Here is a 17,441-nt window from a genome sequence, read left to right as displayed (position 1 = left end):
AGATACGTGTCTACTTAGCTGTTTGAAAGTCCTCTCAACTTCCTGACTTTTCAACAGGACGTTTCCCTGCTTCTTTCTTTTGAAGGACCTGTATTTATTAGAAATTCTGTCACTGCCTCCAGCTCAGTGCTGATTCGGGAGACAACAGTCTCCTCTCTCCTGCAGCTGCATCTGCAGAATGCCATCTCTGACCTTATATTCTGCCTGCCACCCCTACAAATGAGGATCAAGTGGGTCAGCCATTCCTCGTTCCTACTCTTGCTGCCTCTCCCCTTGGCCACACACATATGGAAGATGAAGACTTCCTTACTGGGGCTAGGCATATCCAAGGTTGATGTGCCGCAAACCAGCTGCAGAACCAGTCCTGAAACTCTTAAGAGATTCTCCTTTTAAACATGAAATGATTTGACTACTGATTGAAGGCATATTTTCCCCATTGGTGCTTAGGCCACTCTCTGCATGCTTAGTGAACCAGCCAGAAGTCCTGTTAGAGGTAAAGAACACATTAGCAGGGGATCACCTGCAAGGGACAAAAACAGTTCTGCAGGCTGACTGACCTCACTGCTGGATAGGTTGGCCCAGTGCAGAAACAGAATTTAGAGACTTCTGTGCCAAGGGTGTTTCCTCTTAATTAGGGTACTTGTTATCCTGTTCTAAATTATGGCATTTTGTAGGCAGAAATATAGCATAAAATACATTTAAAAGCATTCCTTATTTTTAAAAAAATCTTAAAATAGCACATTTTTGGTCTATTTCTGAATCAGTATTGCCTTTCTTTTACACTTGGTGTTCCTGGCTTCCATCGCTTGATTTCTTAATTCTAGATTTATTACTTCGGTTATTTGATTTGGCAGGCACAAGGAGAAGTCGCATCCCAGGCTACTATCATTGAAAAGCTCAATAAAACCTTCTGAATGCTGTATCTTTTTTAAAATCTTTATGGAGTTGCTTTACTGATTAAGCTCCAGTACTAAATTTATACTGAAGCAGAAGGTTTTTTTAATTCAAAAAAAATCTTCAGTTCTCAAATCTTTTGCAGCAACGTTAATCTAATTTAGTTAAATGTGAGCAATCACTCCTACTGAGTTTCATACCACAGCCAGTACATAAAATACCTTTAAACATTAGAACAGGTGTTTCCATTTCCTCAATTGCTCCCTCGGCTCAGCAGCATAGTATCCAGTCCCTGTGGGTTGAAAGAGTTTTCTGGCCCTGACCCCAGCATTGACCTCACTTCCTACCCAATAATAGGTAGTGAAAGTGCTGTACCCTGCAATGTAGTACTTTCATTGCTATTTTTAGTTTAATTGATTTGCGTGGTTTCAATTAAAATCCTATATGTAAAGCAAATTAAAAAGTGAGGAGTTTTTTATAAGGATATAATGTCAGGATTTAGGGCACAGTTCTTAATTTTGTCTCAGAAATTTCCATTAGCATCTGGGGAAGTTCTGGTGGCACAAGAAATTCAGGATCAGACCCTACCCTGCTACTGGCATCAGCACCAGATTGGGATCACTGATACAATTCCATCATGTTCCCATTTATGGGCAAGCAGACATTGACGAGGTCTTCCTTAAAAAGTGTTTTTCCAAGGCTGCAAAATGGTTAGATTTTTCTGCTTGTGAGGTGGTTCTCGACAAGGCTACTCTACCCTACCCTTTTCAGCTATAAGTATAAAAAAAGCCAACCTGTCCTTTCCTCCCTTTCTTCCTACTCTGCCTTGTAATTGGTCTGAGGAGTATAACCCTTTCACTGCTTTGTATCAGGCAGGAAGTGATTGATGTAGGGCACAGGAATGGTAGTTACCTTCCCAAGCCTGAGAGCCTCAAATGTGGTGAGGAGTGATACTCTGGAAGGGGATAGAGTTGTCCTCCTGCCCGGGTGAGTAACACCATTATTCCATTATGGTTTTAATATGCATTTGTAATTACTTTTACTAAATAGCACACCATAAAGCTTTGGTTATATATTAAATGTAAACTGAAAGGAATGTAAACATATGTATTGTTAATTATAAATAGATAAGTAATGACATCATAGATGCAAAAAGTCTTATTCAGATGTATCACTCATTTTACATTACCCACAAATTGTCGCATGGTAGAGTAGATTTTTTTTTTTTTTTGGTCTCTGAATATGTGAATAACTTGACTTGCGTTTATCTTTTTACATATTTAATAAAAAAAAAGTATATGTTAAAATCTGTGTAGCTCTAGAGACTATTCAAAACAGTTTAAAGTGGTAGTTTTCTATTTATATATTAAACTGTTTCATTATTAATTGCAAATGCGAGCAAGGGAAAAAAAGCCAAATGCTTTAAAAGGAAATGTGGTTCATAATGTATGTAGACATCTCTTTTCAGGAGCCCAACAACTGTATCACCCTTCCACAAATCTCAGGATGAGATGAATGAAAATATAAAAAAAATAAAATAAGATGCAGATTATTCTTTTGGCAAACTTTTTCCAGTTTCAGAGTACTAAATCTCTTGCAGCTGTAGTTTAGTTTGGATGTAGGTACAGCAAAAGTAAACTAAGAGGTGAAGAGGGAATATTATAGTGAAGATCTACAGGGAAATTCCAAATGGACCTTTGCCACAGAGGTCTAACGGTAGGGATGCCATCTTAAGTGCAATCTCTAAAAGATTTAAATTGGGATCAGAAATACTTGCTCTGTGTGACAAAATAGCTGAAAGAATGCATTAAAGCCAACTCCATGGATCTGACTCAGTGTAGTGTGGGAAAGTGTGTTAGGTATTTGCTGCTAAGCCTTAGGGAACACTACTGGGGGGCAGGGAATGCTTCCCTTCCTAGAGGAAGGAAGGATCTAATCTAAATTGCTCTTGATCTCCACCTAGAGGTTTGCTTTAATGTTTCATGACAGCTTCAGAGAAGGCTGCTTTGTCCATCCATTCAGCATGAGGTCAATTCAGCTTCTTTAGCATGTACTATAACAGTTCTTAAATTACTAAATTTTGGTGGGGAAGGAGAACAGAAGGCCATGGGCGGGGGGGGGGGTAGGCAGAAATCTCATTCAGACCAACCAGATTTAAGTTCTTTGTCGCAGTGAGAAGATTATTACGATAGATGCCCTTCATCAGAATAGGTAAGCAAATCTATGTTCCAATGTCTAACATGCCCCATCATAAAGAGTATAAATTTCACTTATTAAATAACTTTCATTTGAAAATGATGGTGAAACTAACCATCTGTTGCACAGATGTACCAAGTAAAAGGAGGCACAGTTTCCAGTTTATCTTCTCCATAGTCCTTAGCAGACCTTGTGAAAAGTCAGTCGTGCTCATACTGCCCTGCTGTGAACAAACCACTCTATTCCATTTTGTTGAATCAAAGTTAACTTATTTTCCAAGACATTCTCTAACAGTGTAACATACACTGTACAGTACATAATCTGCATCTATACTTCAGTTTGCTCTAATGTAGCTTGACAGTTAATTTTAAAAAAATGGATAAAAATTGCATATGTGATATAGCTTCCACATTAAATAGTACAAGGAATTCATTTACATTAAAACTCTGTGCTATGCATTTTAAAAAATCAATATAGTAGAGACATGGACAGGATGCACCAAATTAAGACACTTTTATGTACATGTACACTTCCAACGGTTTACAAATAAATTGTGCGGGGAGCAACAATACAAAGATAATGATCCTGATATAACTACTGAGGTGTATATTTCTATTACACATACTTTTCATACACTGTACTTAAAAAATTATGATTTGCTTGTATTCACCCAAATATTTTCCCGATATTTTTTGATGAATGGATTTAAAAAAAAAAAACTTCGAAAATCTACAGGTGTCAAAGTAGGTGAGAAAATTCTGTTCCAATATATAAAGTATTTGAATTAATATTTAATTCCATCAAAGAATGAGACTTCAGAATCTTTGTCTGAAACTTCAGTTTCTTAGCTACATGCACTCGGGGCTTCCCCTCTAGCATCTCATTAAATACACAATCCTTTAGACCTGATAGGTGCAGCAAGTATTCCTTCATGCAGCACTGGAATCCTGCTCTGGAGACCCCAAAAAGGCTGGGGCAACCCAACCCTCACCTTCACCTCCATAGATGGAAGGGGACTCGTCATTCAAGGAGGGATAGTAGAACTTTCCCTAAGTAGCTGACTTAACCATTGGCTTGAATTGATGTGATGCAAGCACAATTGACGCACACCTGAATACCTTGGACGAGTCAGAAAGCCTCTTTGGCTAGGACAGCATGTGAGAGGAAGAGAGCCCAATCACAAAGGACGCAAACTGAAATAAAGTAAGCATTTTTCAGTGAAGGACGAACACTTGTATTTTTAAATATCGCTGTAGCCCTCCTCCCACTCCACCCCCAAATTCTTATTTCCTGTGTAACCTGAGTAATGTACTTTAAATAGCAACAGGAATTTGCAACCCTGCTATATGCACCAGAAGATTTATTGGCCTAGATAGTAAAGAATGCAGGCAAAGAACTGATTAGTATGTATTGCATACCTAGATGAGGCTGAAAAAAATACTGTGCACAAAGGATCTAGCAGGCCACTCACTTTGTGTCTGTTTGGTTTTTCAAATTTGTTTGCCCAGTTACTCTAGCATTCAGGCCCTACCTTCACAACAAGATTAGGCTATGTCTACACCACAGCTTATGTCGGCATTACTTACGGTGCTCAGGGGTGTGAATAAACCACCCCCCAAGCAACATAAGTTACACTGACATATATCCCTGATATGGACAGCACTATATTGGTGGGAGAGCTTCTCTCCCGTCGGCATAGAGCATCTTCACCAGATGCACTGCAGCATGTGTAGACAAGCCCTCAGAGAATCTTCAAAGCCTTCTAGTGTACAAGTTTTCTTTTCATAAACAACCAGATTGGAGTGGGGTATATTGTTGTTTCTTATGTCAGCACCAACAATGTGCTTTGTGCTGTATAAGACACACATGTAAGGGCAATCCCTGCAGAGCTTGCAATCTGAATAATATAGATCAGACAAGGATCACTGAGAACCAAAGAGAGTATGGGATTTAAAGGATCTTGTTTTGCTTGAAGTTTCCTCATCTGATGCTCTTCACTGATTAACTTGAGGTAAATAAAGCATTTGACATGGGTTAGTATTTGGGGGGAGTGTCGGAGAAGTGAGACTTTAGGAAATGGAATGTGGCTGGCATATTGGAAGTTCCACACAAATACAGCATCACTTAAGCAGGCACAAACATATGAGCCAGGGAAGGAAGTGTAGGGGACATCAAAACTGGCTTCATTGGTGAATGGACAGGATAGAGAGAGGGCACAATTAAAAAAGCTCAATGATGTAGTATCGCCTAGGACTGATTTGTGCAGGGTTTCGAAGGTAGGGACAAGAAGTTCAAACTTGATATTCTGGGCAAAGAGGAAGAAGATAGGATAGGCAACATAGGCAGCAGAATGACTAGCAATACTTTGATCACTGGACTAGCTTTCTCTGAAGCTTGCTGAGTAGCTCATTGTCTCAGCCGTTTGCATATCGAGCCCATTATACTCTTTGGTTATTTTAATCAACAAAGCTCCACTATTTTCATCATAGAAACACAAATGAGAAGCTCCATGGTAAGGTTTATGCTCTGGTCACAGCAAAGATGTTCATTCTTGAATGTGTTTCTTCAACAAAAAGATGTAAATGTTGAAATGCTTACTCAGCTGCCTCCCCTAAAGATAAATTAAAGAGGGTTGCGTGTTTTGATGAGAACATTATTGTACCTGCACAAGAATTCCAAGTCTCTGTATTCCCACTCACTGGGAGTTTTAGGTTTGGAATTCTAAGCATTAAAGCTAGTGAGTTTTGATTTTAAATTCCTCATGTAGTGTATTGATGAGAGATGAAGCCATTGGGGACTAGATTCACAGGTGGCAAAAGAAGTGAATAGAATTAGGCCCTCTTATGCCAGCATTGAATCTGGTCCAAATAATTCAGATCTAATCTGTGCTATTTTGGCCTGGATTGACAAATGTCTTAAAATCTATTACGGCACTTGCATCCACACACTGACAAGGGAACATTTTTTTCAAGGCAGGAGGCAAAGCTTTCCCATACAGTGCAGCACCAGGTCTTCAATAAAAGGATGTCAACTGTATATTTTCTAAATGAAATTTTTGCTATTTGGGACATTTGCTCTTAAAGCAAAGTCAAATTAGGGCATGTTTTAAGGATTATTCTACAAAATTGGTAGGACAAAATGCTATTGACTGCAGAAGAATGAATTTGATCAGTAACGCAGATGGTGATAAATGCCAAAAATAAATTCAAACGGTATCCAGCTAATCTGAAAGCTTTCGGAAGATATTCCTAGAACACACACACAATGACACCATGGTACCTCTAACATGGGAGCTGGTGGAGGAGGCAACATAAATTAAATGTTTGAAATGCTGCTTTGCACATTCAAAACAAAATGACCATTTTTTAAATATGTTTTGTATTTTACTCTGTTTTAACTTCATTGGATTAATCTCCTAGCGAAGAGGCTGGGGGAAGTGCAGGACACTCATAAACTGTTACATAAAACCAATCAACAAAGATTATGACTATGATAGGCTTAGCTGATAGTAATCTCTATCCCTGCAATATTTTGAGCCACTAAAGATTCTGTACTTGGGGGCAAGAGATGCAGTGCCCATAATGAACAAGTTTGTTTTCCTTTGGACTAAAGATAAATACACAGCAAAGAATGAATTTAAAAAAAATTCAAAGTATAGCATACTGCCACACTTGTATGTTGTTAGTAATCACACCAAATCTGACACATGTATCTTCTCCCTACTGCCTCAGCTGTAACTTTTTCTATACCTGCAATTATTAATAAAATTATAAAAAACATGTATTTACCACACAAACTCCATAGCGTACGTAAGCAGCTGTGGCTAACATAGTGAATATGGTAAGTGCCATTTCCTCATTCTTGCCCAGGAGCCCTGTTACCACTGCGTAGACCACGAGAGCTCATGGAAACAGGAGCCAGTGGAAAGCTTCAGATCTGGTGTCACTTACCTGGCAAATTATCAGTCTGCACTGTTAGAATAATGTAATCAGTCAGGTAAGATGTATTGGAGCAATTTATTTAAAGGAAGCGTATTAATTTGTCTGCTTAGAGTATTTTCAGTTGAAAAAGCGTGTGGCTTAGGAAACATGGGTAGTTCCAAGATGGGGATTTATCATAAATGATTGTCTTTGCTCCTTTATTGGCTGTGATTTTTACAGCACTTTATTACATGTAATTTAAAACATACAGTACATATCTTTTATGGAGACAGTGTTTTGACATGTTACTCTTTGAATTTAAAAACAACTTTGCATAAAGGGCAGCTTGTTTGACACTTGTTTTCACACACTCAAAAATGTAATACTAAATCAAACTTAAACATTGGAGCAATGGATTGAGGTAGAAGGATCATTGTCAAAGTGATGGACTGAACATATAAAGTGCTGTATAAATCACAAGTATTAGTGTTTTAGTGAGATCCTGAATACTGTAATACTATTGGTCTCCTATGTATTTTCACTACATGAATTTTCATATCCTTAACCAAAGTTTCTTTCAGCTTGAAATGACTAAATACCAAACCATAGACAAAATTTTCAAAAGCACCTAAGTCCCATTTTCAAAGGTGACTTAGGTTTCTATGGGTCAGCTTTTAAAGGTATTTAGGCACCTAAAGATCCAGACAGACTCCTAGTAGGATTTTCAAAAGCACCTAATTCAATTGGTTCAAATGGGATTTAATGGAATTTTGTAAAGCCACTGGTTGCATAACTCCCATTAAATCAATGGAGTTAGGAGTGTAAGTGCTTTTTGAAAATCCCATGAGGCACCTCTGTACATCTTTAGGTGCCTATATACTTTTAAGAATTTGGCTCCAGGCCTGGTCTAGGTTTGAAAATTAGATTTAACTTAGCTACATCACTTAGGGCTGTGAAAAAATTTGTGCCCTGGGGAATGTAGTTAGGTCAACCTAACCCCACTGGTAGGCACAGCTAAATCAACTGAAGAATTTTTCAGTCAACCTACCTACCAGTTCTTAGAGAGGTGGATTACCAACAAGGATGGGAAAAAACCCTCCATCAGTCTGGGAAGCATCTTACACCATGGCACGACAGCAGCACAGATGCAGTGCCATAATTATGCTGTAGTGTAGACATGGCTTAAGTATCATTGAAAGTCAATGGAGCTTAAGAGCCAAAAACATTTTTTGAAAATGAAATAAGCTCCTAAATCACTTGTGCACTTTTGAAAATTTTACCCCTTGTCAACTTAAGCTTGGCTCAAAATTGAAATGTAGTAAAAATTTGCATTTTTATAAATCCTAAAATCAATAGAAAAACTTCCACACAAAAAAAATCAAATGAAAAGTTCATTCCCCTGTAGTGTTTGAAATCCAAACACTACAGTATTACGACTCTGAAAGTAAAGGTGACACTGACTTCACTGTTTCATCGTGGAAGCTTAAAAAATGGAAAAAATAAAGTATGTAAATTTATTTCACATTCAGTAATTTAAGGTGTAATTATTAATAGTGCAGGTAAACACACTGGCTTACAATGTATTATTGAAGTTGACAGTGTCCCTTTTAAAATACAATCCATTTTAGAATTCACTTAGGGAGCTGTGTTGTACTTTGCAGTATATCAACAAGAGTAAGTTTCCGTAATCTTCTTATTACATACATAGTGTCTTTTTTGCTGAGCAACTGCATATATCCAGAAGGTGGAATATGTATTGTTAATTATGTTAAATATGATTTTCCATTAAAACTGATTTGTTAAATTCTCAGTGTGTTTGTAATGTTTACTCACATTATTCCTAGTTTCCATCACAATAAATTACTTCCATTAACATAAGGCATCAACAAAATATATTGTGCATAAAGAATTGTAATTGCAGTCATTTACTAGTTCTGAGATATATTGGCCAATAAATAATATACTATTTTAAACCTGAACTACTCTAGTCACTACAGATGACAGTAGAAAAAAGGTTAGAACTGAGTTTGTCAGATAAAAATGGAAGTGGGATATTAAGACTCTTCTGCTGATCTAACCCATTTCCCTCAGAATCTTTTCCTACAATCTATTCTCAGTGCTTTGGTTCCATTTAAACTAGCTTTAGAAAGGTCGGTTCCACTATTCCCATTCCACAAGCTAATTGTGTTAGGAATATTTTTTGATAGGTTAAAATTTTCGTTCTTAATTCCATCCTGTTAACCTCATTCCCATGTGTCAACCCAGCTAATTCCTCTTTCCTTAATGTTTACACCTTTCCAATGCTACAAGTATTTTTATTTGACTTGTATTCCCTACCTAGACCTCAGTTGGCCACACGACATATATATTTGTCTTTATAAGGTTATTCAGTAGCCTCTCTTTTTCTATTCTATGAGTATTGTTACCATTGTTTTAGTATTTATTATTGAGTTCAGAAAAAACTGGCCAGATTTAGACATAGCCTGGATCAGAGGCTCTAGAGAAAGAGCAGAGCTGAAGATGACGCCCTGGTTATGGGCCTGAGTGGTGATGATGGATGGATGGTGTCCATTGTGGGGACGGGGAAATGGTTAAGAATTCTGTTTTGGCTATGATGATCTTAAACATGTACGTTTTCCAGTTGTCTTATATTTCAGTCTAGGTCCTCAGTCTTCTCCCACTTTGAACTCCCTGTTAACTGTCTCCACAGTTATGCTCACCTCCGCCCCATCTGTTTGTTAGCAGTGAATCTGAAATCCCCCAAGCAGTTGCAGTCTCCCCACCCAGCTCCATGAGGAGGTCCAAAAGGGCTCAGCCTCTCCCATCCACCATCCTAAATCCTCAATACGAAGTGTTCTATTGTTCTGAATGGAAATCTCTACCTGTCTTAGGGGAGTTTCTAAGTGTGCCTATAGTTCAGACAGAAGTATGACATTTGCCTTTTGTGACCGTGTGCTCAGACCAGCCAACAATGTTGCCTGAACATTTCCCAGGATGCCTTTGAGATCCCTCAGTGGAATTTTGAGATCCCTGAGTGGAATAGAAGGACGTAAGTTTTGTGCTTCAAACCAGAAGAGAAGTGGGATGAATGGAGTGGTCTTCTTGTTTTTCCCCCCAGGAGGCCCTTGCTTTACCTACCTAGTCTGACATTGCATGGTTTTGAGGTCAAGTTGAAAGCAGGCTTGAAGTCAAAAGTGTCTAGTGGACAAATAAATATGTTGTGAAAGGAATGAGACATGCAAGATACTGGCAGGTAGAGAACAGTGGGCAGCAATTTGTGGTCTTTAGGGCAGATAATGAAAATCCAGTGTATCATAATCTCAGGGTGAACCTCTATTGCTATGACAACTATTACTTAGTCTCTGAAGGGAATATATATAAAAGGTACCAACGGAGAGGAGGAAAAAAGATGGCTTCTTTTGGTTTTGAAATGTTAGTGGTTCAATTACTATTTATTTACACATTTTAATTGCTGTGACCCTCTAATTCAGCAGTAATTATCTCAGTAAGACAGGATCTTGAAATACATACTATACTCATTAGCTGCAACAAATTGCAGCATAACAAGGAACTTTTGGGTCACCTTGTTGTTTTCACCTTAAAAGTATCTTGACACTATTGTTCTTCATTGGTTGAGATGCTTATTTAATATTTGCCTACTGCCCGTCAGATTTCCCTCACTGGCAGGAAATCCGTATTTCTCACTTAAGAACATACACAGCTCTCTTAGAAATGTAAATGGAATGACAAATTCATACAATTGCGCTTGTACCCTTGATAAATGAGGCACCCCTCACATGGCAGAGTGCAGTCTCCAAGATGGAGCTTATTCAGTTGTGACTGCCAAGCATATTTTTAAAAGGATATTTGAACATGAGCACTATCCATGAATATCCATTCCTGGTTTTACAAAATAAATGTTTAGAGGCCTCCAATGAGAGCTCATGGCTTCCATCCTGAACTGACAGGATTTCACATCTCCTGTAATGCAGGAAACTTCCGTTTCTGTACATGCTAAATTTGGTGGTACTGTATGCCAAACTAACCTACTCTTGTATACTGTAGTAATAAATACTTAATTACAATGAGCATAGTACTGATTGATGTTCACTTTTATAGTGAAACTGTGTCCTGGAAATTATACCAGAAGCGTTGTTCAAAATATGCGGTAAAATGTGCATCTTCCTGTAAAACAACTAAAATATATTTACCTGTGGAGGAACAATTATACTGAAAAGGTGTACACAGATATAATGACAGGTTTCAGAGTAGCAGCTGTGTTAGTCTGTATCCGCAAAAAGAAAAGGAGGACTTGTGGCACCTTAGAGACTAACAAATTTGAGGGCATAAGTCACAAGTCCTCCTTTTCTTTTTACAGATATAATGGTTGTCCAACATCTCAGTGCATTTGCAGCTCTCTGTATGAAGTTAATTGTTCACTTCCTATAATTCTCAAAAAATCTTTTCATCCTTATATATTGAGTTGCATTATTTACTTAAGTAAACTTATATATTTGGAGTTATACAATATCTTTTGCAGGTTGAGGCATATGGATTCGATATGTTTCCAAAACTTAGTGCCATGCATGAAGCCCAGTTATTCAGGGTTTGTCCTGGGGCAGGCAAATTTTTCAACACAAGGCCCTGATTTAGCAAAACATGTGCTTAAGTCCCATTGAAATCAAGCGCTGTCGTGAATCAAGGCCTAACCCTTGATTTCAGTGAGAGCTTGAATATTAAGAATTATGTTCAGTTTTGTTGTATGGTATTCCATATTGCTTCTTCACAAAGATTTATTTTCCATCTACATTAGATGAAGAAAGAGGGTGCTAAGGCACAATGAACAAGTAATGTAAGAGAAATTCAGAGGACCATCGCAAGGCATCACTTATGCCCTCAAAATATTACTTATACTATAGTACTTGTGGTGGTGGTCTAAACTGGGGAGTACCCGATTAATCGGGGAGTACCCAATTATACCTACATGTTGGAGGATATCTGGTGTGTTTCATGAAATAAAGACAGCAATGTTCATAAAGCCCTGGAAAAGAGACCTTAAAAATTTTACACTAATCTGGAATAAATATCCAAAAACCTGTACTAACACTGCTGAAAGCGTTAACTTTTCAGGCAATTGGTGTAGTATATTTTTATAAACGAGGGTGTAATGTGGACACGCTATTTAGACACTTAATTCCAGTGGCACAAGAGAAGTGAAAGTGATTCTGGTGAGTTTTTTTAACTAATGTTGCTCTTTTCTTTCTTTTAGACACATCAAGTAAAAGAACAATTTAATTCTACTCCTAGAATAGTGTCTCTACATATAAACCGTAGTCACAAAAATACTTACAATAACATTTGAGAAGACAACACCAGCCATCCATAAAAATAGCCTGGTTTGTTTTGCTAATGTATCACACGGTGATAAAATCACCCAGATAGTAAGAAGCACAAACAGCAGCACAGGAGATACCAGAGGTAGAAGTCCTTCATACAAAGAATCTTTCTTCAATGTTTTCTTTGTGTGCTCTGCAAATAAAGAAAACTATCGATTTTATGGAGTGAGATATACGTTATCTAATCTACCTCTCCCCAATAATTTCAAAACTCTAGCTTGAACAAGGTCTATGAAGCTTAACAGTTCATCTCTCAAATATTATTACCACTGTGCAAATGTTTTAGAAAGTTAAACATTTTAAGAGATCCTAGGATACCTATGCAATTCTTCTTACTTGGCTAAAATTAGATTGTTTTATTCATATTAGATAGTCTTTGCTCAGCTTCCCCTATTCGTCACTGTCTAGCAATAAAACACAAACCTCACGCCGAGTGATTTGTGGTAGCTGTGTCTTTTGCAATTCTCCAATTTCACAGAAATCCACATGCTGTGCAACTATTTATTTAGATGATGAAACTTTTTTATTTAGAGGCTGCTGAAATGTTTTCATCCATTATACATCATACTTAATGCTGGCACATTATTATTTGCTTAGTTTTAGATATGTTTCTGCTAAATGATTGTTGCGGCATCACCCAAATGCTATTGTAATGTGGAATCAATTTTAAGTAGTAAAATATAACAAAATTAATGTTTGTTTTTTCTTGATTGTTGATCTTTTATAGTACTTTTAAAGGCGGTAAAGAACTGATGGTCTGTCAGAGGAAAGGATAAATGTAAGATAAACAGTGATTGCGCCTGTACCAATCTCCTTACTAACGCAAAACTCCCATAAAGCATATCAGTGGGATTTTGGATCACTAAAGATTATATGATTTGGGTCATTGATTTATACTTATGATTTAAATCAGGGGTGGCGAACCTGTGGCTCCAGAGCCACATGCGGCTCTTCAGAGGTTAACATGCGGCTCCGTGTACAGGCACCGACTCCCGGCCTGGAGCTACAGGCGCCAACTTTCCGGTGTGCCGGGGGGTGCTCACTGCTCAGCCCCTGGCTCTGCCACGGGCCCTGCCCACGTCCTCCCCTGAGCCTGCCATACCCTCGCTCCTCCCCCACCACCCCCTTCCCCGAGCCTCCTGCATGCCACAAAACAGCGGGGAGGTAGGGGGAGGCGCTCATTGGCGGGGCTGCTGGTGGGCGGGAGGCACTGGGGGGAGGGGAGCTGATGGGGGGCTGCTGACGTATTACTGTGGCTCTTTGGCAATGTACAATGGTAAATTCTGGCTCCTTCTCAGGCTCAGGTTGGCCACCCCTGATTTAAAAGAACAACTTTAGGTACAGTATATACTGCAAAACGCACAACTACTTGGTGTGTGTGTGTGTGTGTGTGTGTGTAAAATCAGTGCTCACCAACCGCGCGGTCGACTGGTCGATCCTGGAGCCTCTGCCTCTCAATCGCGTTCTCCGGCCGCTAAAAGTCCGGCGGCGCAGCAGCAGGTTGCCTGCCTGCCCTGGCTCCATGCTGCTCCCAGCAAACGGCTGGCATGTCTCTGCAGCCCCTGTGGGGCAGGAGGAGGACAAGTGGCTCTGCACACTGCTGCTGCCCCAACCCCTATTGGCTGCGAACTGCAGCCAATGGGAGCTGTGGGGGAGGCGCTTGAGGACCTGGGGCAGGGTGGGGGCAGAGGGTCTCCACCCCTCCTACACCCAAACTCCCTCCCAGAGCTTGCACCTCCTGCACCCCAACCCACTACTGCAGGCTCAGCCTGGAGCCTCCTCCCACACTCTGAACCCCTTGGCCCCAGCCCAGAGCCTGCATCCCCCCCCACCACCATCCCAGCCCGGTGAAAGTGAGTGAGGGTAGGGGAGAGTGAGCAACAGGGGGAAGGGGGAATGGAGTGAGCAGGGCAGGGCCTTGGGGAAGAAGCGGGATAGATCCTGGCTTGATCTTAAATTCAAAAAGTGATCCTGTGTGTAAAAAGGTTGGAGACCGCTGATATATATAAAATATTAGGGCTGTCGATTAATCGCAATTAACTCACACAATTAACTAAAAAAAAATTAATCACATATATATTACACTGTTAAACAATAGAATACCAGTTAAAATGTATGTATTTATAGTTGTGCTCTCACAATAAAGAGATTGCATTACAGTAGTCGTATGAGGTGAATTGAAAAATACGATTTCTTTTGTTTATCATTTTTACAGTGCAAATATTTGTAATAAAAATAATATAATGTGAGCACTGTACACTTTGTATTCTGTGTTGTAATTGAAATCAATCAATTGAAAATGTGGAAAACATCGAAAATATTTATATAAATAGTATTCTATTCTTGTTTAACACCACTCAATTAATTGCAATTAATTTTAATGGTTTGATAGCCCTAATACATACAAAAGAATGAATCAGGTCTCCTAAAATTTTTTGTTGTTTTAAAAACAAAAAATAACCCATGCTGATAAAATACCTGCTGATGTTCAGAGTAGCAGGGTGGGGAGAAAAGAGGGCAAGTTTACCAGAAAACCTGAATTTTTAATGACCAAAGCTTCTGAGCATGACCACTAGAATCCAATAAATCAGACCTTGCTGGATGTTTAGAACTACTGTACTTTTCTGTTCAGAGTAGTGACATAAAACAGCAGCAGGCCTGAGAGAAGCCCTGCCAAGTGATTACATAAGAGGGAAAATGCTAAGCAAAACAAAGTGCTGAGAATGACAAGAAAGAAAATAAAGAATATTCACTAATCAGAAGAAATACTAATTCTATCAGGTCTCTGGCACTTTTCAGGGCCAGTAAACCCACATTATGCGTTGGTTGCAGGCCCATTTTTGGGATGACACAGGAGACATCTCTGGTGGGAATATGCTGCAGGAGGCACAATCTCTCTTGGAGTACCCTAGCATGCAGCTGAAGAGCAGAAACTGCCCCATTTCTTTGGATGGTGTAACCTACTCCAGCAGCTCAGCAACCTGGTGGGCAAAGGGATTGGGATATGTCCATTCCTCTTCTTGGCTTCCTTGGGCTCTGTCTTTGTAAAGCACTTTGAGATCCACAACACAAAAATGCTGTGTAAGTGCTAGGTATTATTTTATATTCTATCTAAATTTAAAACTTTATAATATTTATATTGCACTAATGCCTAGAGGCCTCAACCAGGTTGTACTTAGCATTATATATGCATGTAAATAAATTACTGTCCTTGCTCCAGGGATGTAACAGATGGATGAAATATAAACAAGCAATATAAGGCAGAGGGCAGGACAGAATAATTAAAATAGGCTATTTGAGCATATGCTAGCTGTGCATACAATTTCATAGGTATAATGCACCAACCATTAGAAATAATCACAACTTGCCACCTGCCTAGCCATTATCTGACGGTAGGTTCCTATATGCTTCCTGGCAGAGCTGAGTTTTAAAGAGGGATTAAAAGAGGATAAGATGTATTGAGTGTAAGGTACTCAACAACAATAATTTACCTTCAGTGGCCAATAACATTTGGAGAAAATCATGGAGCACATTTGACTGCAAATAAAACACAGTATTATTAACCAACAGCATACATCTGTTTAATTTGCCTGTTGAAGAATCGGAGTTATAAAGAGGAACTGGGTTAGACTGTGGGCGGGGGGCAGGAAACGCTTCCTAGAGCTTCTCCCATTGTCATAGGTACTCCACCTCAGCAAGGGGCAGTAGGTAAGTTGATGGAAGAGCCTTTGCATTGAGATAGCGCTGTCTACACTCGGGGTTAGGTCGATGCAACTACATCACTCAGGACTGAGTGACATAGTTATACTGACATAGGCTTGGTCTACACTACAAACCTAAGTCTCTGGAGGCCTGAAAGTGACAGGAAAACACAAAGAGTTATAAACATGAAAAAGAAACCAATGTTACAGATTGTTTTTCTGTAGTCAAGTTTTCCACAGTACATCTGTGGACCAGTTGCCGACTGAAAGAAACATAGCTTTTTCATATGTTACATTTATTTCTCTTGTGAGGACAGCATAAAATGCAATGATTTAAGTAGGATGGTATGACACTTATGTTAATGCACTTACTTATGAATGCTGTACAGCGTCTGCAGAACTGAAAGAAATATACTGCAGCCTGGAAAGAAACAAGATTCATATATGATGTTTTATGGACATGCTGCATTGATGGCATCAAATCTTTACTGACGTGGTAACTGAACTGTTCTGCCTTGTTATGAGAGAATTCTCTACTGGGTGTGTAAACTGAGGTCAAAGGCTGATTGCAGCTGTATAATTATCACTATTAGCCCATATATATTTTATTAAGTGATGCTGCTGCAAATGGTTAACCATTTCGATTCCTGCATTTTGTAAGACGAGCAGTAGAAGCTTTTAAGAGACATTCTGAGCAGAGTGTGTTGTAATGGTGTTACTAAAAGATTGCATCACAGTTCAGTAATTATTTGTTCTATAGTAGCACTTAGTGGCTTCAACTGCGATCAAGGCCCCATTTTGGTAGGCGCTGTATGGTCACATAATAGACAGATCTTCAACAAAGAACTTGCAGCTGGAATCGATAATTAACCACAAACACAGAAGTCAAATTATTTATAAATGAATGTGCTTTTTAGGAAAATGGTAGGTTGGCAATTTAATATACAAAGATTCTATTTATAATATAATTGTATATTCCATTTTAACAATGATTTATTTTCACTACTGTCATTATTTGACTGACTGTCATTTTGATATTCACTTTAAAAACACAGCAGCAGCTTTAAAAAAAATCTTTTATTCTTTGAGACTGAGTTAACTGGCAAAGGAATAGGGATTCCCTTGTATAAACTAGGCCAGCAGCTCTGTGTTTATTGTATTACCATAGTGCCTAGGAGCCCTAGCCATGATCAGTACCCCACTGTGCTAGGCACTGTACAAACAGCGAACAAAAGGACTGTCCCTGTGCAAAAAGTTTACAACCTAAATATGAGACAACAGATGGAAACAGACAGATCAGGGTGTACAAGAAAACAGTGAGACAATACTGGTCA

General features: G+C 38.9%; 1 pseudogene across 1 annotated transcript in view; it reads right to left on the bottom strand.

Annotated features, from left to right (window-relative positions):
- Window positions 1-3,037: 3,037 nt before the first annotated feature.
- Window positions 3,038-17,441, bottom strand: part of LOC311516741 (ethanolaminephosphotransferase 1-like) — an 80,070-nt pseudogene continuing 65,666 nt past the window's right edge. Inside the window, exons 7-10 of the transcript in view lie at window positions 16,480-16,528; window positions 12,361-12,539; window positions 6,879-7,061; window positions 3,038-5,701 (exon numbers count right to left, since the gene is read on the bottom strand). The product of the transcript in view is annotated as an ethanolaminephosphotransferase 1-like (transcript). The remainder of the gene's footprint in view (window positions 5,702-6,878; window positions 7,062-12,360; window positions 12,540-16,479; window positions 16,529-17,441) is intronic.

This window comes from Lepidochelys olivacea, assembly GCF_965140295.1.
Source record: "Lepidochelys olivacea isolate rLepOli2 genome assembly, chromosome: 2".
Taxonomy (NCBI): Eukaryota; Metazoa; Chordata; order Testudines; family Cheloniidae; genus Lepidochelys; species Lepidochelys olivacea.
This window is presented reverse-complemented; position numbering and strand designations above follow the sequence as displayed.